The sequence below is a fragment of the Capsicum annuum genome, chromosome 7, assembly GCF_002878395.1.
Source record: "Capsicum annuum cultivar UCD-10X-F1 chromosome 7, UCD10Xv1.1, whole genome shotgun sequence".
Lineage (NCBI taxonomy): Eukaryota > Viridiplantae > Streptophyta > Magnoliopsida > Solanales > Solanaceae > Capsicum > Capsicum annuum.
Genome location: NC_061117.1, coordinates 17,242,709 through 17,264,587, shown reverse-complemented (window position 1 = coordinate 17,264,587; position 21,879 = coordinate 17,242,709). Strand labels below are relative to the sequence as shown.

Genomic DNA, 21,879 nt, shown 5'->3' with positions numbered 1-21,879 from the left:
TCAAAGTAGACACAGATAGAGAGACAGAACAGACGCACACACACATATATACATACATACATACCTCATACACATGCTAAAAAGGCAGCTGATTAAAGCTAAAGATAAATCACTGGCATACAGGCGATGGTCAACAACCATGAAAAATCCTTTTTGTTACTCCAATTACCTCATTTTTGAGCTAAAACTTGATAGAGCACTGCATCTAAAATGGGGTGTTTCAAAAAAAACTGAACATAATTGGGTAATTCAATTCCCGAGATCTGATCATTAAATAGTTGTCGTACATTTTAGGGCTCAGGTTTTGTTGTTCTAACATGTAAAAAGAAAGCGACATCGCCATGGCTGTAGATACCGATTAATAGATACTGGTTTACAGATGATGCCATGCCGAGTCACCCAGCCAAGTTACGGGTCAGATCCTCTCAATGCAAAGAAAATCAGCATCACAACCCATTTTTCAGATCAATCAACATTCTCGCAAATGGCCCATTAAAAGGGGCTTCCTTGTTGTGTCATTTCTACCTGGTATTTTACAGGGACATAAAAGTAATTAATTGCGAAAATCAGCTGTAGCAGTAGCAGAAGAAGAAACTGGAATAAGCATACATATATATAACACGGAAATCAATATTATTGTTCTTTTTTCTTCTGAAAAGGTTATAGGTTTTTAATCAATTGCGAAGAAATCATGGACTTGAAGAGAGAGGGCAACAGCCCTTTACAGAAAATCCTCTCTTCGATGTCAAATTTTTCCTTTCTAGGCATAAACTATGGTGAGGATTCTCCCATCTCTCTGATGGCTAAATTATCATCACAGTCACTTTTGAAAGATAGGAACTTCCCCACAAGCTGGCGTTTGGACAACTTCAAGCAATTTTTAACAATTGCTACACAAGATTGGAGTATGTTTGCAGTACATCTGAAGAGGGTTGTTGGTTTGGTTAAAGGAAAAACATAGGCCAATCAGAGGGGGCAACCACCCTCCAAAAATTTCATTCTCTTTCTGTGGGCCTCATTCTTCTTAGTGGAGGGGTATATTTGCCCCTTTTCCATTTTTTATACTGGCTGAACCCTCCATTTTCTATGCTTTTACTGCTGCTTTGCCAAAAAAACAGGCAGGCAGGAGGGAAGTAGTCACAGATAGAGAGACATAAAGAGATATTATTATATGTACACACAAGAACCTCATCATAGACATACCAGAGATGGCCAACCACCCAAAAACATTCCATTTTTTTCCGATTGTCACATTTTGAGCCAACTTTTAGGGCTCAAATTTTGCTGTATGTGAATATGAAAAGCGAAAGCAACACATGCTATAAGACACCAGTTTGCATATGGATGCCAATATACGGGTTGGATTTTCTTAATGCAATAAAGTAAATTATAGCCCAGAAAGACGCAGACCATCATCACAACACACATTCTCAAGTATTTTCATGATTTACCCCTCTCTGTCAATTTTAAGATCAATCAACATTAGTAGAACACCTCATTTAGGCTCAGTACTCTTAAAAAAGCAGCTACCTTTGTATTTAGAGGGACATAAAAGCAGATATTTGTGAAAATCAGCTGTCGTAGTAAACAGAAGCAGAAAAAGGAAGAGCATATATAGTATTTTGCCTTTTTCAGCTAAAGGGTAGTTGATTAGATAAACAAGAAATCATAAGCATACCAGAGATGGTCAAACACCCTAAAAATCCTATTTTTCCCCCGATTACCTCAACTTTGAGCTGACAATAGATGAAAAAAATTTGGTGTTAACAAAACCGCAAAGCCCAACAGGGTGTTATAGTAAAACTTTTAGGGCTCACATTTTTCTGTTCTAGAAATATGCAGAGAGAAAGTGCACGCCATGGCAGAAGATACACCATTAGCGAATGGATGCCTTACCGAGACGTGCTGCCAAGATACAGGTTGGATTTTCTCAACACAGTGAAGTAAATTATCGCACAGAAGGAAGCAAATCTTCATCATTAAAACATCTTATTTAGGTTCCAAACTCCTAAGTGAACAGCAAAAGGGAAGAAGCATGTTAAAATATTTGGTATTCTATGGCCAAACGTCACCATAATTCTTGATCTTTTATTTTTTCTCAAAGGACTGTTGGTTTTTATCAGTGAAGAAGAAATCATGGACAAAACAGACGGGCAACAACCCTTTACAAAAAATTCCATCTCTGTGAAGTGTATTCCTTTCTGTACTAAAACAGTGTTGAGTATTCTGCCATAAGCATTATCATCAAAACCTCATCCGAAAGATGGAAACTACCCCACAAGTAGGCGTTTGAACAATGTCAAACTGTTCGCACACAGCAATAACTTACACAGTGAAATACTAAGTTGCTCGAACTCTTAAAAAAATGTCATGGGGTGTGGGTTAGATCCTTCAAAAGTAGTTCCGACACGGGTGCGACAACATTTTCGGAGAGTCCGAGCAACTTAGGTAAAATCCCATAAACATAAGCTATGATGGGGTAAGAAGATCAATAAACATTTCTAAGAGACTTCATGCTTCAAATATTAGTGTCTACATGTGATAAAAGGGTTGTTATTTCGAGCTAAGATAAACTCATTGGCATACTGGAGATGGTCAATCACCCTGAAAAACATTTTCTACACCGATTACCTAATTTTGGAACTAAAATTTGATAGAGAAGCTGCCTCTGAAATGAGATGTTCAAGAAAAACTGAAGATCCCAATTGGGTATCTAAGTTTGGGGCTCAGATTTTGTTGTTCAACAGACATGAAAAGAAAAACCAACACTCGTCATGGCTGCAAATGCACCAGTTTGCAAATGGATGCCATACTGGGTCGCAATGCCAAGATATGGGTAGGATCTTATCAACGCAATGAAGTAGATTATAGCCCAAAGAGAAGCAAATCATCACCGCAGTCCATTTTCCAAACCCTTGAAAAAACCAGCTATCTTGATTTGTCATTTCTACATTACAGAAGCACAAGCAGAAAAAGGAAGATCATATATAGTTTCTTTTGCATGTTTTGAGCTGAAGGGCTGTTGACTATTTTTCTTCTGAGAAGAAGGAGTTGGGGAAAGAATGAACCGGGGCGCCAGAAGGTCTTCTTCTATTCTATAGCCGATCTTCTTTAATCCAAAGCTAGTGCAAGCTTCATCATAGGTGGATTTACGGAGAATAACTTGAGATAGGAAAGCAAGAATAGAGCGAAAAAGAAATCATAGGCATATCGGAGATGGTCAACTACGCTGAAAATCCTCATTTTTCTCTGATTAGCTTTAGTTTGAGCTAAAAATTGGTGGAGAGCTGCATCAGAAAAATAGGTTATTCAATTGGGTGTTATAGTAAAGCTTTTAGGGCTCAGATTTTGGTGTTATACAAACACACAAAGAGAACCAACACATGCCATGGCTGCAGATACACCGATTTGTGTATGCGCTGCATTTATTGCCCCGCCAAGATACAGGTCAGATCTTATCAACACAGTGAAGTAGATTATAGCCCCGAAAGAGAAAATCATCATCACAGCCCATATTTTCACATCAATCAACATCATTTAGGTTCCAAATTCTTGAAAGTGCAGCTACATTAAAGAAGCACAAGCAGTAAAAGGAAGAGGCATGTAAAAATATCTGGAATTCTATGGCCAAATGTCAAAATAATTCTTGATCTTTTCTTTTTGTCAAAGGGCTGTTGGTTTTTTTATGAATGGAGATGAAATCACACACATGGCGAGAGGGTGAAACCTCATTTTACAGAAAATACATCTCTCTGATGTCTCATTCTTCCATTCAAAGCCAAACTATGGTGAGGATTCTGCCATAAGAATCATCATAACAACCTAAATTAACAGATGGAATGTTATTGAAAACAAAAAACAATAGTAGTACTCCTGAAGAGAGTTGTTGATTTTATTTATGGGGAAATCATAGGCCAAATAGAGGGGGCAACCACCCTCCAAGAATTTCTTTTTCTCTCAGTTGGCCTCATCATCAGTACTGGCCTGAACTTCTATTTTTCTGTAGAACACTCTGATTTATAGAAGATAATTTATCCAGAGATCCTGTATGTCCGCTTTAACTGTCCCTTTTCCATGCTTTTGTTGTTTCTTTATCAAAAAATGCAGCAACACAGCAGCAATGCAGTCACAGATAGAGAGACAGAAACAAACATACAACACACAGGCACACACACATATGGCATACTACATACACAGACCCTCATGGCCACCGCTAGCAAGTAAGCAGTCCAAATTTTGAAAGTGCACATCTAGACACCTCAATTTAGTCTAAACTAACACTAAAAGGTACTTCAGGCTCATTTATATAATGAAGAGTGTTATGTAAGTCTGTTATTGTTTCATTTAACTTCTGTCCATTACTCTGTAAAGAAATTAGTGAACTCTATACTTAGTTTAGGATACCAATAAATGACAAAGAAGAAGATATTAAAGCTTATGTTCAATATTATATGATAAGAACATAGGGATAAACAGTAAGGATAACAATCTAGAAATGGCTTACTATGTGCTTCACCCATTGATAAAATCTGTACAAATATTTTAAACAGTGAAAAGCAAAGGAATAATCGTCAAATGCATACAAAACAATGATCGAAGAAGTCAATTCAGTTTAACGGAGGATTATGAAGGCCATGGTACCTACAAGAAGTTACAATAGTCGTAATATAGAGTTTTAATGTAAATTTGAACTTACAATTCATTTTTTTTTTCTGGAACAACATGTTGACTAGAAAAGATGGGCGAAGTAGTTAAAATAGAACATATGAATGTGAACTCATTCTCTGAGTTATAATTTAACTAGGGAAATTAGCCGCGCTTCGTGGTGTTAAAAAATTAATTATTTTATTTGATCAATTTTATATTCACTATAGATTTATTATCTAATCGTAATATTATAACTTGTTATAATTATATTAGAAAGAATGTTTTGTTTCATAAAAGAAAAGAAAATTTAACAATTTAACATTTATTAAATGATGGATAGTATATTCTTTATCAATAAATTAAAATATATTCTCTAATAACAGTTTTATTTCATTTCTATTGCGTATTCAATGAAGTTGAGATTCTAATTTGAAATAATGTAATTATGTGTGCTTATAAATGCACTAAGATGGTAATATAATTTCTTTCTCGTTATATATATATATATATAAATATATATATATGAAACAATTTCAATAGCATAAATCTCTTCAACTCGTCAACACTATATACAGATTAACTCCATATTACAACTACCTTAATGTGCATATTGCGATTCGCATCATAAAAAAATCATGAAAGTTCATATTATAGGAGTTACATATAAAGAACATACTCATGAACACTCAAACACATACACCTATTTTTTTTTTTACGTTAATTATAAGAAAATAGACGAAAAAAGAAATACAAAATTAGTACACAATTTTTTAAGCTCTTGTTCGATAGTCTCTTTGACAAACGATCAACATTCAAAAGTCTATAAAACTTACAATAATAAAAAAATCATGAAAATACATATTATAAAAGTTACATATAGAGAACATACTCATGAACACTGACACACACACACCTATTTTTTTTTTACGTTAACCATAAAAAAATACAAAAAAAAAAGAAATATAAAATTAGTGTATAATTTTTTAAGCTCTTGTTCGATAGCCTCTTTGACAAACGATCAACCTTCAAATGCCTTCTTCATAAGCTTGAATTTAATAGTATAAATAATAATACAAAGAACACTATTTCAGATATAAAATAAAAAGGATATTCTTGAGTATGGGTCTCATGAAACAAAATATTATGACTTTATATAGATGAAAATGTAGAAACATCATAAGTTATCTTAAATTTTATAATTATATAATTGGAGGTTATGAATATGAAAATTTAAAAGTCATGAAATTAATGATATTATTAAGAGTGGAAATTTAATTTTTTTGTTATATAGAGGTATAAATTTTACTTAATACAAATCAATTACATTAATTATAAAAGAAGATAAAAACAATTAACAAAAAATATTTAGAGTTTGAAAATTAAAAAAAAAAAAAAAAAAAAGAGAAAATGGTCTCCTTGAACATTAACTAATTGAGGGTTATGGATATGAAAGGCTTGAGAGTTGTGGACATTAAAATGTGAAAAATCAAAAACTACAATTTAACCAATCAATAAACAACTTTCTTATGAATTAAAATGTCATTCAAAATTATAAACTAATGTTACATTCTCATAATTTATCAAAAGATTTACTAAAGTTGATGTACATATTGCAGAAGTATCCATAGATACTTTCTTAAGCAGCACACGTATATGTCTTCCTCCTTTCTTTGCTTTTACTTTAGAAAATAAACACTCTGGTCTAGACACGCACATAAAAAGTTGACATCACCAACGAAAAAAATCAGAAAAATAGTTAACTAAATTAATATAAACTTTTGAAAATGTTATATTGTGAATTGAAGAGGAAAAAAGAACTATCACACATATAAATATAATTTCTCTCAAAAGAATTTTAAACAGTAATAGTTAGATTCTTGTCATCTCAATATCCTACTTCATTTGTATGTCAATCGAGCCTTAAAAGAGTAAAAAAAAAAAAAAACCCTAAGTGTTGCATGAAACGAAAAAGAAGGATGACTAAATTGTTAACTGAAGTGCTAAAAGCAGTTGAAGATGAAATTTAATAAATCGAAAAGATCAAAAATATTGACTTTGAACTATATCTTGACCAGTGAGACATTTTTTTTTATTGCTATATGTTATGTCTCATACCTACAGTGAGATGAGGACAAGTAAAACTGTCATGATAGTAATCTTCTTTTTATCTACAATAAAATTTTTAATGAGATTAAGATAAAGAGAAATACAAGATTACAAAAAATTAATTAATGAGCATATAACATAAAAGAAAATTGTTCTAATAAAGTAATACATAACTCTTTGCAAAAATATAAAAATGTAGATTATGCATAGCATAAAAAAAATCTACTCTAAAAAAATAAATAAAGCTTAGAAGAGTAACTTTTATAATGCATATACCTTGTAAGAAACAATTGTCATTAGACTTTTTCAAGAAACAATTGCCATTGTTTCACACTATTTAAAGAAACAATTGTCATTAGATTTTTTAATGCAAAATTAAATAATTGTAGGTTATGAATATAAAAGGTTTTAGAGTTATAAATTTTATTAATTAAGAGTGTAATTTATTATGAACATAAAGAGAGGTGAGTTATGAAAATTATTTTAAAAATAAAATAATTGAAAAGAATGAAAGAAAAACTCCGAAAAAAAAAAAAAAAAAAGAAAAAAAAAAAAAAGTGGAATATCTATAACCCTCCTTATATATATATATATATATATATATATATATATATATATATATATATTGATTTTGATGCAGGTATATAATGAACCACAATTTATAATAGAGGATCGGGAACAGAGTGCAGAGACAGCCTGGTTCAATCTAATGAGAAGAAAACTATTCAATTTTACAAAGGGTGTGAAGGGTGGGACATCGACAACATGTTAAAATAATCAAATTTAGAATGTACATATAATCTTATTTGCTAATCTATGGAAGTAGAGTAGATGAATGGGGGTTTACCTTACCTTGGATTTGTTCTTGCGTTTGAGAACAGATGTTTGCAGATTTGAAAGTATACCATATGCACAACATTTACTTTTTAAGTTGTGGTGGATACATTTGCAGACTCACAATAAGCACAAGAACTAAAAATACCAAAATCATACAAATAGAGCATCATACTACAGAATCTATAGATTGAAGAACAAATATGTGTTCAATGGGACTTGTCAACAAATAATACGACTGTTGACAATAACCACCTGAGAAAAAAATTCGGACAAAGAAAGTAAGCTATTTTGGGAAGAGAATTTATCAGTTAATATTGAGTGGAAGATTAGATTTCACAACAAAAAACTGTGAAATAGAAGAATTATTAGTGAATATGATGTTTTGTTTTGAGGCACATAAAGTTTGGGTAAAAAGAAATAACTGGGCATACCTATTTGTTTCAGACGAAGTTGGAGATTTGAAGGAAAATTGTCATCTGCTTGGTGTCTCTTAAACAGAGAAAAGCGTATAGTTGCATCTGTTCAGGTTGGTGTCTATGTAAGTTGAGAGATTTGAAGCGGCGTCTATTCACATATCCACATAGTAGAATTCTTATGTAATATTAGGGCCATGTTCAAGGGTTGGGTTTTTAAGTTGGGATAATGTAGTAATTTCACTTTAAGTTTTTTAAGTTGATATTTTAAAGTAGTATAGATATGGATATAAATAGATAGCATAGATATAGATATAGATAGATTAATACGTCTTTTAAATGGGCGGGTTGGATACGGTTGTTATTACTGCGGCTTAGGTGAGTCAAACAATTTTGTGTTGATATTGTCATTACAAATTTTGGTTCCAAGTCAAGATGAACTAGTCCACACTTATCCCAATTGAGAAGATACTTTTTTTATCTGTGAATAGACTCAAATATGATTGACTACGGCTACTCTTCCTGTCAAACTATTTAGCCATTTCTGCTTGAACTCAAAAATGCTAAATTTTTGTAGCCGCTGATTGATATGGATGAAAGATTGGATGATGGAAAGATCCTTGAATAGTAACATGCCCAACATATTTCCTGTCTTGTTCTCTTTACATCCTCACTTAAACGAGTGAGGAATGTTTTGTTTGACGGAGAAGATGATATAAGAAATATCACTTGGTAAGAGTGGCTATCCAATTGAATGAGAGTAGCTGAGTGTTCACTAGTTAATCACTAGATGTGACAATAGAGAGCATGAATACTCTCCCTTCTAAGAAAAACAATAAATCTCTTACCAAATTGCTGTTGTGGTCTCCCTTTTAGATAATCATTTTGACCTCATCCGTTTTACAAATAAACAATGTAATACAAAATAAATGGGGTGGTAGAGGTGAAATCACAAAACTTGCTCCCTACAATAATGTGAAGTTAACTGAACTGGTAATCAATAATACTAAGATGAAAGAGGGCCTTACATATAATCTTCATTAGAAAAAAGCTTCACATATCAATGATAGTCCAAAACTATGAACACCCCTTGAAGTCAATGGAATCACTAAATACGATAGATTGAATATTTAGCGCAGAAATAGGGCCCAGTCCTTGCTGTTAGTTTCAGGAGTCTGTATGACCACACAATTTTCCCTTGGTGAAGTGAGGAATATTTGACAATGCCTGTAAGTTAACAATGAAGTACAACTAGTAAAGAATGAAACTTTTTGTCTTTATATTTGGGATGCAACTTATGATGCAGCGATATATGACAAAAGTCTGTAAGTTAACAATGAAGTACAACTAGTAAAGAATGAAACTTTTTGTCTTTATATTTGGGATGCAACTTATGATGCAGCGATATATGACAAAAGTTCAGATTTGAGTGATATATCTATATTTATAATCTATAATCTATGTCTATAATCTATATATCTATATAATATATTAAATGTGTGGAGACGCTTAGAAAAGTAAATTTAAACTTTTTACCCTTCATTAAAACACTCTTCTTTAGACAAAATCATCTTTTTACTATTTTTTTAAATTACAATTATACATAAATACTAATAATATATATTTTTGAAAAAATAAAAAATCACCATTATTAAAGAGGCCTAATTATAGCACCTTATATTTGGCAAATAAATACAATCGTAGAAGTAAATATTAATAATTTATATTTTTGAAAAAATTATAAATTACGTGTACTATTTTTTAATTAAGGTAAATCAATCTTCTTTCCTTATTTTAATAGGAATGTCTGATAGTAGTATAATTTATTTACGTATAAAATTCCTTTAGTATTTTTAGTATTTATACATAAATACTAATAATTTATATTTACCCTAACAAATGTTGGAACAAAGGGCCGTGCAAGGAATTTCAATTGACATACACACGATGTGGTGTAAAAGTACACAAATTGATAGCCACCCATATTAATGGATGCTCCTTCTACCTTCACCTAATTTCAATAGCAATTTCACAATCAAGTTACAACAAACAGATCAATTTTCTTAACAGAGAATAACATTTGCTTTTATCATATTATTTTGTTTTAATTTACAGGTAGTCGATGAATATCGGTCGACTTTGAAATTTTTTTTTAGGTAAAAGTTAGGTTTAACTGTATTGTTTTAATATTTCTATTAGTGTATTATTTTATGGTAGTTTACAGGTCGTAGATGAATGTTGATCAACTTTGAGGAATTTTTGTTGATCAACTTTGAGGAGTTTTTGTTGATCAGCTTTGAGAAATTTTTGTGTATAAAAGTTAGGTTTAATTGTACTATTTTGATATCTCTGAAGAGAATTTTTTTTGTGTAAAAGGTTAGGTTTAGATGTATTGATTTGATATCTCTATTATCACATTATTTTGTTGTAGTTTACAGATGGTAGATGAATGTTCGTTGGCTTTGAGGAAATTTTTGTGTAAAAGTTAGATTTAATTGTATTGTTTTCATATCTCTATCATTATTGTTTTGTTATAGTTTACAGGTGTTAGATGAATGCCAATCGACTTTGAGAATTACTTTTGGTAAGGGTTAGGTTTAATTAAATAAATTCTCCATCTTTACATATCCAAAAGATGTTAATTTTAATTATTATACGCATCTTTATCAATTTAAACAAATATCCTATTTAGTGTAACATAACATGTGAATTCATGAAAGTGAGATACACGCGTGAAGTGCGTATACCTAAACTAGTAATAATATAGGAGAAACACAGATAAGGTGATGGACACCTTTCTATGACCTCTATTTGAATTTACCTTTTTTCCCCTTTTTTGAACATTTTTCTTATTTTATTACATTTTTATTAATTTATGCTACTAATTACCTATAAACTAATTAAAGTCTCTAGCATTCAAGCCAAATAACCTTTTGCAATAAAATTCAAGTTACTGTTTCTGTCTTAATCAGCCTCTATACACATCTTCCATATTCCTTGTAGTAAATTACTATACTCGTTAATGTTATTTTCTTTAATGATATTAATTTCACATTATTATGCATTTTCAAATGTACAAGTTAGTAAAAAAGAGAGGTTAACATGAGACTATAAGATTCTTTTAAGCTTTTTTTTTCATGTGACTGAATAATTACTCAAGTACTGAATGTGCTAATGAATCTCCACGTTCTCATTCCATTAACTCACCTTAAATTTCAACAGTTATAATGTCAATACAGTTACAACATTATTAATATAATAATAGAAATAACAAACTCATAAGAAAATGATATGGCGCCTTTCTTTGATCAAGCATACTATTTATTTTTTCTTCTTTCTTAGCATTATTATAAAATGATAATATCGTCTAATATTTAAATTTTTATCCTTTTTTATATTTATCATCTTTGATAAAATTATTCATAACTCACACCTCTTCAATTTATGCTTTCAGTAATAGCCATAACTTCTACGTTTTAATCTTCATAACCCTTAGAATTTAATTTGTGAATTATGACGCCTTACGTTATTCCTCCACTCTGCCTATATAAACCTTATGATATGCTTATACTTTGTCTATACAAATTCATTATTTTTTTAATGATTCTTATTCAAGATTATCAGGTTTTTTCTGTGTCACCAAAATATGCATAAGGTGAGAAAGAAAATGACAATCATCACACCTCATGATTGCTTTCACGGTTAAGGACCATGGTTAACAAAGATACAATTGTTTTCACAGTTATGACAAAGTCTTACATAATCTAGGAATGTTTCATTGAATTTTCTGACTTATACTCCTTTCGTTTTAATTTATGTTGTGTTATTTATTTTTGAGATCCAATTGACTAATCTTTAAAACTATATTAAGTTAGATGGACTCAAGAACACAAAATAAAAGTGCTAAATTACTATCAAGTTAAGGTTACTTGGGGCTTTGGGCTGTAGGTGACAAAAGAGTTTTAAAATGAGGTGTAGGTGACACAAGTCTTAATTATTGAGTAGAGGTAAGAATTACTTTATTATGGATTAAGAAAGTTTGGTAAGTTTGAGAATAGCCCAGAAGTTTTTTAATTTATACTTTGATCCAAATGTTTACCTAATATAACAGAAAATGGAGGAAAAAAGGCGTCTTTCTCTCTCTTCTCATCCATTGTTATTTTCTCTCTCTTAGCAATTTTTGTTGTTCATTGTTGCTGCTACTTTATTCATCATCTTCTAGTTTATTATCATCATCTTCTATTTCATTATCATTTTTATTTTCTTCTTGTTGACCATTGTTGTTGTTGTTACCGCCACTGTTGTCATTTGACCGATTTCTTAGGTCAATTTTTATTTCGTACATCACTTTTCACTTTGGCATTACTTCATAGGAGACTTTGGCAAGTCATGATTTTTAGTTGAATTTGTCATCTGGGTAACTGCTATTGTGTTGTTTTTCAAACAATGGATAAAACCCAATCATGAATCCAACATAAAATCCATCTGTTTAAACAGACAAATCATCTATTGCGACAGATGAGACATCTGTTTCAATGGAAGACTGATATGTTGGATTCAAGTTTATGGTTCTACAGGCCGTAACATGAATCGAACAGATGATTCATCTATTGCAACAGATAGTTTATTTGTTTAAATCGCTTAGTTATCTGGTGCAACGTGATAAATATCTGTTGCAATAGAACCTGAACTCGATTCCACCAGACGTGTTGTCTATTGCAACAGGGAAATATCTGTTGCAACAGATTAATAACCTGTTGCAATAGAACCTGAACTCAATTCCAATAGACGATAAATATCTATTGAAATATATTAGTAACTTGTTGCGATAAAAGCTGACCTCGATTCCAACAGACCGTCGTTTGTTGCAACAAGTAAGTCATCTATCACAATAGGTTAATTATCTGTTATAATATGTCACTTATCTGTTGGAATTAGCTTCAAAGGTGCCTCAGTACTGTAACATCAATCCTAATAGATATATAGTTTGTTGGAACATATGATTTACTTGTTACAACAGATAACTCGTCTGTTGAAATCATCTTTAGGAGCGTAACATGAATCCCAATAAATAAGTAATCTGTTGCGACTAATTACACATCGGGATTCATTTACAGCACTATGAAATCACTATTAATTTTTTTTAATAACTGACTTTATTTAGGTACCACTAATAGAGGGATCAATAACAATAAGGGTGGATTGTCATGGTCAATGGATCGAGAAGAGCAATCGATATGTATGACGTTGGAACGAGGGTGAAATGCTAGAGACGATAGCTATGACAGTTCAAAGTGATGTTTTGTATGATGATTTTGTGAACTTAATCATCAGTTATTGTGGACTGAATTATCAATCAGAAGAACTCATCATCAGCTAAATGCACAGCTCCTTTGAAAATAAAGGGTACTGCCTTTCAAGATAACCGATCAGGTTCGGTTGCGTGCTTATCTTAGTAATTCATCCAGGCCGGTGTTAAGGGTGTAGTGGTTGAAAAGACGAAAGAGAATGAGAACCAGAACATAGAAGAAAAACAACAACAAAACATCTTACATGATAGGTTGGATGATCTTGACATGAATATTCCAAATGATGATCAAACACCTACGTCCGTTGATGTGACCAATATGATGGGTAGTACTTCTCAATTGACACAGTTTGGAAATCTTCAAGATGATGGGACCGGTTTTTTTATTAGAATGTCAGTCAAGGACAAGAATGAACTATCTACCACTTTGTTTATTTCTTGCTTGGAAAAAGATTTTAGATTAAAGAAGGTGATTAATTCGAGCAGTATCTTTTGCTTCAAATGTGCTAATCTGAACTGCAAGTGGTAGTTGAGAGTGGTGAAGTACGCAAGTTCTGACAGATTCGTCATTCATAAACATAAAAAGCATCACACATGTGGTTCGAAGCACATCTCGAGCCAAAATCCTCACACCACGGCAAAGGTCCTCGGTGAATATTTCAGGAGTAGTTTCCCCAATGGCAAAGGCCCTTCAACAAGGGTTATGGACAATCAAATCCTTATGGAATTTGGTGTTCCGGTCAGTTATTTGAAGATATATACGGCTATGAGGATCTCCAAGGACTTGGTTAGGGGGACACAGAGCATGGGTATGCAGTCCTGGAGTCCTACCGTTACATGATTGAGTCCACAAATCCCAAAAGTAAGATGACATTACATGTTGATGAAAATAGAAGGTTCAAGTACTTTTTTGAATCCTATGGTGCTTGGATTCAAGGTTTTCAACATTTGAGAAAAGGCATAGCTGTCTACGGTACCTTCTTAAGGAGCAAGTATAATGGAGTTTTGCTAGCGACAGTGGCGCAGGATGTAGAGAATCACATCTTTCCTGCTGCTTTTTATGTAGCAGACAAGGAAATGGATGCCTCTTATAAATTTTTTTGAACAATTGCGAAGCTGCGTAGAAGATACCGAAGAGTGTTTTATTTTGGATAGGCATCCAAGTATTCCAAAGATGGACTTCAGCTTACTTTGGTTGTTGCATCAGGCATCTTGGAGAGAACATTCGAACCAACTATTACAAAGAAAGGGTCGTGACCCTTTTTTATAGAGCATTTAAGACATATAGTAGAGAGGAGTTTTTAGACCATTTAAATCAAAATATGGATGTGAATCCCAAGGTATTAGAATTTCTCATACGTGTCAGTTTTGAGAGATGGAGCCAAGCATTCTGTTCGGCTGATAGGTACATTCTTATGAATTTAATGTCTTGTTTGAGTTACAAGTTTAGTATGATGTTGTACTAAGTGATTCTTTTGTATAGGTACAATATTATGACATCAAACATAGCTTAATCAGTGAATTCATTATTTGGTGATGAAAGAGAATTTCCCATCAAGGCTATATGACTGATTTTTTAACGAAAGACATGTGCAGTTCAAAGGCCCCCAAAAACCCACTTTGTTCTCGAAATCAAAAAAATAATATCAACGAACGTAAGTTTGGGGAATAGCTTATTATCTCATAAAATAGCATATTACAAATTCAATATCACCGGTCATGGTGATGTTGCCACAGTCGATCTTCAAACAAGATTTGTACGTACAGATTTGTTGACTTGGACAAAATACCCTATCCATATGCCATGGCAGTGCTTCAAGCTCAAAACGGTCTAAAATATTGACCTAAAGCTTATGATCACTCCTCTCAATATTATTCGATGGAAGAATATGAAATGACATATAGTGGGTATGTTACCCCGGTGCCTTTCGAAGAATCTTGGGTTGTTCCTGTAGAGATTTTGAGGTGATTAATACTTCCTTCATATATTGACCCAAGCACTATCAAATCGATAAGAAAGCCATATAAGAGGAGGCGTGGACTCAGAGAATTATTTTCATCAAGACGAAATAAGTGCTCTGTATGCAAGCGCGCTGGCCACAAAAGAACTACATGTTCGGATCGTAATCCTCCATCATTGTTGTAATTGCAGAAACTTGTGTAGTTATTTGTTGTGGACTTTTATACATTTAACTCATTGTTGTGAACATAATGTTATCATTTGTTATATATAAAATATCTTTTTTAATAACTTTTGCATCAACAAAAAGAGGCAAAACATGAACTAAATAATACAGCAGACCATAATTATTCTCAACAGATTAACCATCTGTGACAAAAGATAGACATTAGCCGGAAGAACACAACACAGTTCCATCTAACTGGAATGTTTTACTCCAACAGATGACAAATTTGTCGAAACAAATGGATAATCTATTGACAAAAACCTAACAGATGACCAATCTTTTCCAACGCATGGTCCATCTATTGAAAGAACTCAAAAACCAAAATTGCTATTGCTACTGGATTCAAAATTGCTCCTTACCTCTAACCGTCAATATGTTAACGTTCAAAATTGCTCCGTACCTTCAGCCGTCAATATGTTAACATTAACATGTATGTTTAGAAGAAATAGACAAAATGAAAATTGAATAAGAATTAAAAAGCCAAAGTTGACAAAAATAATTTTTTTACTAAACGAAAATTAAAATACGTTAGGTATAGATCCGATATAGAAAAATTAAAATACATACGCTAAAAAGATATATATTCTAATTATAATTATTATTATTATCATCATCATCATCATCATTATAATGATAGTCGACTAATCAACTCGCAACAGCAGGGCCCTTATCAGTCTCTGCATCTCTCTGAACATCGTTGCTCTCATGGCGACCAACTCCCTCTACAGGTCATTAACCTCCCTCTAAAGTTCCCACATTATGTTGAGTAAAATAGTAATATCCCAAACAGGATCAGCCATATCTAGAACACATATGAATTGAGAAAAGTAAAGAAAAAGAGTCCAAATATAATACAACGTATACTACTGTAAGACCCCACAAAAATCTCTCGTAGAATGAACCTTAGGGCGTGTCAAGTGAGGCATGATTTTGGTCCTAAAAGATTGAGAAGTGACTTCTAAGTGAGTATCATTTTAACCATTTATAATTTCCCTAATTTCAACTTTTTATCACATGGAAAATTTGATAAGCTTTCCGTCGATATAAGATTCCCCCAAATCCAATACCTGGGTAAGAAGTTATGGCTAATTTAAGTCCTAGTCAGAAAATAGCGTCATTTTAGTACTTGGCGCATCGTGGAGAGGGTCTATTTGACAATTGTCAATTTTCAGTGGAACTCCATGATAGTGGCGCATTGCGGAGGACCCCAATTTCCCAATAGTCAATTTCCAGTGGCCTGGCGTGATTGTGAGGCTTCACACTAAAGTTTCAGGTCCAAACTAGTGGGACAAAGCGATGGCTCTGCATCGCAGTGACTACTAATTTTCCATTTGTCAATTTCCAGTGAGCCACCGCGATAGTGGCGCGTTGCGGTGGCCCATGAAATCGGGTTTTCAGTTTATTTTTTTCAGCTTTGTACAGAAGTTAAAAAGGTACTTTGGAATTTTTCCAAGCCTCTTAAACCATGCAAACACCAAATCAAGGTCATTTACAAGCATTTTATGAAGTCTCTCTCAAGTTTTCTCTCAACAAAAACTCTAAGTATCCAAAACCTCTTCCAAGAATCTCAAGAATCCACCATAGATTTTCTTAATTGAGTCAAGATTTAAGGTTCCCAAGTCAAGGTCTTCAAGAACCCTCATTCAAGAGTACGAATAGAGTCCCAAAAGCGAGAGTTCATCCAAAGCTTCTAATTCAAGGTATGTGGGGTTTTGAATAAGGTTAATCCTTTCTCCCTTGTGCCCAAAAGCTTTTTAAACTACAATTCTCTGCAATTTATGAGATTGTACATGAAATTGAATTGGGGTTTTTCACCCATTGTTATAGGTTGCAATCTTTTGATGTTTTCCTTGAATTGAGAGTCTAATGGCATACTTTTTACATGTTTTCTTGAGAAATTGAAGCTGGGTCTATACCCCATGATTTTAATCATTGAGAAGTTAATAGTTGAAATGTTGAAACATTGAAGCATATGAGTATGTTGAGATTTTGAGATAAATTACTAAAATTTCTAGATTTCTACATGAGTTATGAATCTATATGCTATCTATTATTCTTTTGATGAGTTTTAACTTGAGATTGAACTATGGGTTATTAAGCCCTACTTAAGACTTGAGATTTTATGAACTATTGTGCTATAAGCACCCATGATTTGAGTATTCTAAGATTATTGAGAAATGTTTTGACCTAATGGTCATTGAGTTTTGAAATTCACTCTACTACATGAGATTACAGATTTGATTATTGAGTTCGTGGTGAACCATGAGATTATTTATAAAAGTAGATTTTTATGAGATGTGCGCAGATAATCTAAAGGGAGTAGTATTTAGCACCGAGCGGATAAGTTACTACGGTTTCTTACCCCAAAAGTATGTGCTTGGGCTTGAGGCCGAGTTTATGATTATTATTAAGCCTAAGGCCGAGTTGATATTGGGCCCAAGGCCGAGTTTGTTTAGTGATCACTGGACCTAGGTTATACTCCATAGAAAGAGTATGATGCCTCTCCCTAACGTGAGGTTTCTTCCATAGGAGGACAAAATGTTGGAGTCTATGTAGCTCGCATGGTTTATCTCGGTTAAGAGAACCTCCCTTGATATTTAAACTTCGAGATCGGTTACCTCCCTAAACTAAAGTATTTTCCATTAAGATAAGATATTTTCCTTTAAAACTAAAATACTTTCCCTTGATATGAGTATTTTCCCCTAAAGCTTGAAATGAGATATTTTCCTAACGTGAATGAAATGCCTTCAAGTATGTTCCAAAGTTATATGATTTTGAATTCCAAGTATTTGAGTACAAAAGAGTTATGAGTTCTTGAGCATTGAAAAATTTTTACTCTTCATGAGACATATGCATGAGTTGAAAGTATTTCTTAAAGTTTCTTTTAGCCTTGAGTAATGATAATAAGAGAAGAGTACAAATTTCAAAGCTGAAAGAATAATGACTCACGAGATTGTGTTACATGTTCTAGTTTACATGATTCATGAGCTTCGTATTTTTACTTATTCAAGCCATGTGAGTCATTACTTATTACATGCATGATTTGATTAAAGACTATTGATGTTGTTTTATATAACTGCATGCACTCCCATATACTCAGTACATCCCTAAGTGTTGATCCACATATACGTCTATGTGCTACATTGTCATATATTGTTGGTTCAGGTGCTCAGTCCCAACCTCATCACTGATTTACGAGTACCTCTGTCTACATTATTCAGTGGTGAGTCCTCATGGTTCGAGGACCTATATTCAAAGATCTTCATATTTTGAGAGACTATGTTATTATTTCCAGTTCATTTCGAGTCAGTTGGGGACCTGTCCCAACGGCTCTCTAGTTCATGAATTAGTAGAGGCTTTGTCAAACTAGTTATCAGACTGTGGTTGTGTTGAGGTTTTCGGTATTTCTTGGTCGTTTGGACCGAGCATTTTCTCCGTATTTCCTTTCATATGATATGACTAAGCTAGTGTTTGAATTATTTTATCTTGAAATGAGTGTTATTAGCTGAAATAGTTTTAAAGAGTTAGCTTAGGGCTACTTGTAACTTTAAGCACCGTGTGACATCCTGGGAGGTCATTTTGGGTCGTTACAACTACCAACTGGTAGATTCACACCAAAAAAAAAACTTACCTCAATGAGAAAGGAATATGCTCTTTGAAGAGAAGTGGTTGAAGATGTCACATAAAAAGAAATAGTGCAAGAAATAAATAAAGTTTAGTAGAATGAAGATTAAGGAGGGACCTATTTATAGAGAATTAAATCTGAACGTGTCAGGCCAAAAGACATGATTGTTAAGCTCCATTGTATTAATTACATTCAAACTGGTGACATTTTGTTTTTTGTGAAAAGTCGCACCTTTTTCTTTTACATTAACACTTCTCACCTTTTCAAAATGACTTTGAGACTTAATAAGAACCGTTATTATTGAACTGTTACAATAGATCATCTATCTGTCGCAATAGATTTACCATCTGTTGCAACAGATTGTCTGTATGTGTAATAGATGGTCTGTCAAAGCAGATTTACTATCTGTTAATACAAATGGTTTGTATGTGCAATAGATGAGACATCTGTTGCAACATATGTACTATCTATTGCGACAGATGGACCATCTTTTGGAGATGTTTTGATTTCTTTTAACAGCTAATTTATCAGTTGCAATAGATGAAGAATTTGATTCATCAGCTATTTTGAATATGTTAGATAAAAAGTCATGACTACCCTTTTTTAATAGTCATCACATGTGTGCAGATGAATAAACACTGTCTAGTCCATCACAATAAATTACCATCTGTTGCAACATATAGATTATCTGTTGCAACAGATAGACCATATGTTGGAGGAGATGTTTTTATTTTTTCTAACAACTGATTCATCAGTTGCTACAGAAGGAGAACTTGGTTCATCAACTATTTTGAATGTGTTAGATAAAAAGTCACGACTCTTCACCTCTTTTTTAATAGTCATCATATGTGTACAGATAAATAAATAATGTCTGGTTTGTCGCAACAGATTTATCATCTGTTGCAACATATGAATTATCTGTTGGGACAGATGGACCATATGTTGGAGGAGATATTTTGATTTCTTCCAATAGCTGATTCATCAGTTGCAATAGATGAAGATTTTGATTCATCAGCTATTTTGAAGGTGTTAAGATAAAAAGTTATGACTCTTCACACCTCTTCTTTAATAGTCATCACATGCTTACAGATGAATAAACAAAAATGTTTGACATGTCTTGATAGGATATGAAGAATAAGGTGCGTGTAATAGATCCACTTTTATGTATGGGAGTTATGTATTATTGATCAGGCTACTGCAATAGACACACATAAAGTGCAATGATTTTATGAATGCAGTTTTAATCGATTAGACATTGATCCCTCAAATAAAATCCTGCATTGTACAGTTTAGATTGATTCGTGCAAATTGATAAGGCTAAAGGGTTTCAAGATAGTGGTGTCGATACCCTGTTATAATTTAATAACGATCTATGCTCATGTTTTTATGTCAAGTTTGGGGCAGGGTTCAAGTTTTTGGTGGCGGTGTAAATATGCAATAGTGATTGGACTGGTTATAATGGCTCAATAAACTTTTTGAAAGGCCTCCAAAGCCTCGCACTGCAGCAAACAACGATGGAACCAATAGAAATTCTCCTGGTCCAAATTTATATGGATGGGTTACTGGAGAAGACTATTATACAATAGTAGGTTCTTGGGAGAATACCTGTGCGGGAAGGGGGAGGTAGAGAAGTCCATAATCATCTCAGACCTTATTTAAGAAGAAACACCGGGAAGCAAGTAAAGAACTTCTAGCAAATCTGGCCAATGAAATTGACATGATAAGCGGAAAAAGTAGATTAGCTTCAAATGTGGAAGTGTATCCAAATATAAAAATCGGTGGTAAAATCCTGATTTACAGTCAAATTTGCTAAAATAATTATATCCTTGGATTCACGAGATGTGACACCTTTCTATGACCTCTATTTGAATTTATCTGTTTCCCCCTTTTTTGAACATTTTTCTTATTTTATTACATTTTTATTAATTTATGATATTAATTACCTATAAATTAATTAAAGTCTCTATAATAAATATAGCATTCAAGCCCAATAACCTTTTGCAATAAAACTCAAGTTACCGTTTCTGTCTTAATCAGCCTCTATACACATCTTTCATATTCCTTATAGTAAATTACTATACTTATTAATGTTATTTTATTTAATGATATTAAATTGACATTATTATGCATTTTCAAATGTACAAATTAGTAAAAAAGAGAGGTTAGCATGAAACTATGAGATTCTTTTAAGCTTTTTTATCCATTAGACTAAATAATTACTCAAGTATTGAATGTGCTAATGATTCTCCTTTTTCTCATTCCATTAACTCACCTTAAATTTCAATAGTTATAACATCAATACAGTTACAACATTATTAATATATTAATAAAAACAACAAACTCATACGAAAATGATATGGCGCCTTTCTTTGATAAAGCATACTATTTATTTTTCTTCCTTTTTAGCATTATTATTATGATTATAAAATGATTATATTGTCTAATATTTAAATTTTTCTCCTTTTTTATATTTATCATCTTTGATAAAATTATTCATAACTCACACCTCTTCAATTTATGCTTTAAATAATAGCCATAACTTCTATGTTTTAATCTTCATAACCCTTAGAATTTAATTTGTAAATTATGATGCCTTACGGTATTCCTCAACTCTGCCTATATAAACCTTATGATAGTCTTATACTTTGTCTATACAAATTCATTATTTGCTTAATGATTCTTATTCAAGATTATCAAGTCTTTTCTCTATCACCAAATATGCATAAGGTGAGAAAGAAAATGATAACCATCACACCT

At 32.6% G+C, this 21,879-nt stretch overlaps 1 long non-coding RNA gene across 1 annotated transcript; it reads right to left on the bottom strand.

The window, feature by feature from the left end:
• Positions 1–218: 218 nt before the first annotated feature.
• On the bottom strand, positions 219–9,025 carry LOC124900042. The gene is made up of 2 exons (XR_007057626.1): positions 8,022–9,025; positions 219–525 (listed from the first exon to the last, which is right to left on the bottom strand). It is a non-coding gene; the product is annotated as an uncharacterized LOC124900042 (long non-coding RNA).
• Between the last annotated feature and the right edge of the window lie 12,854 nt (positions 9,026–21,879).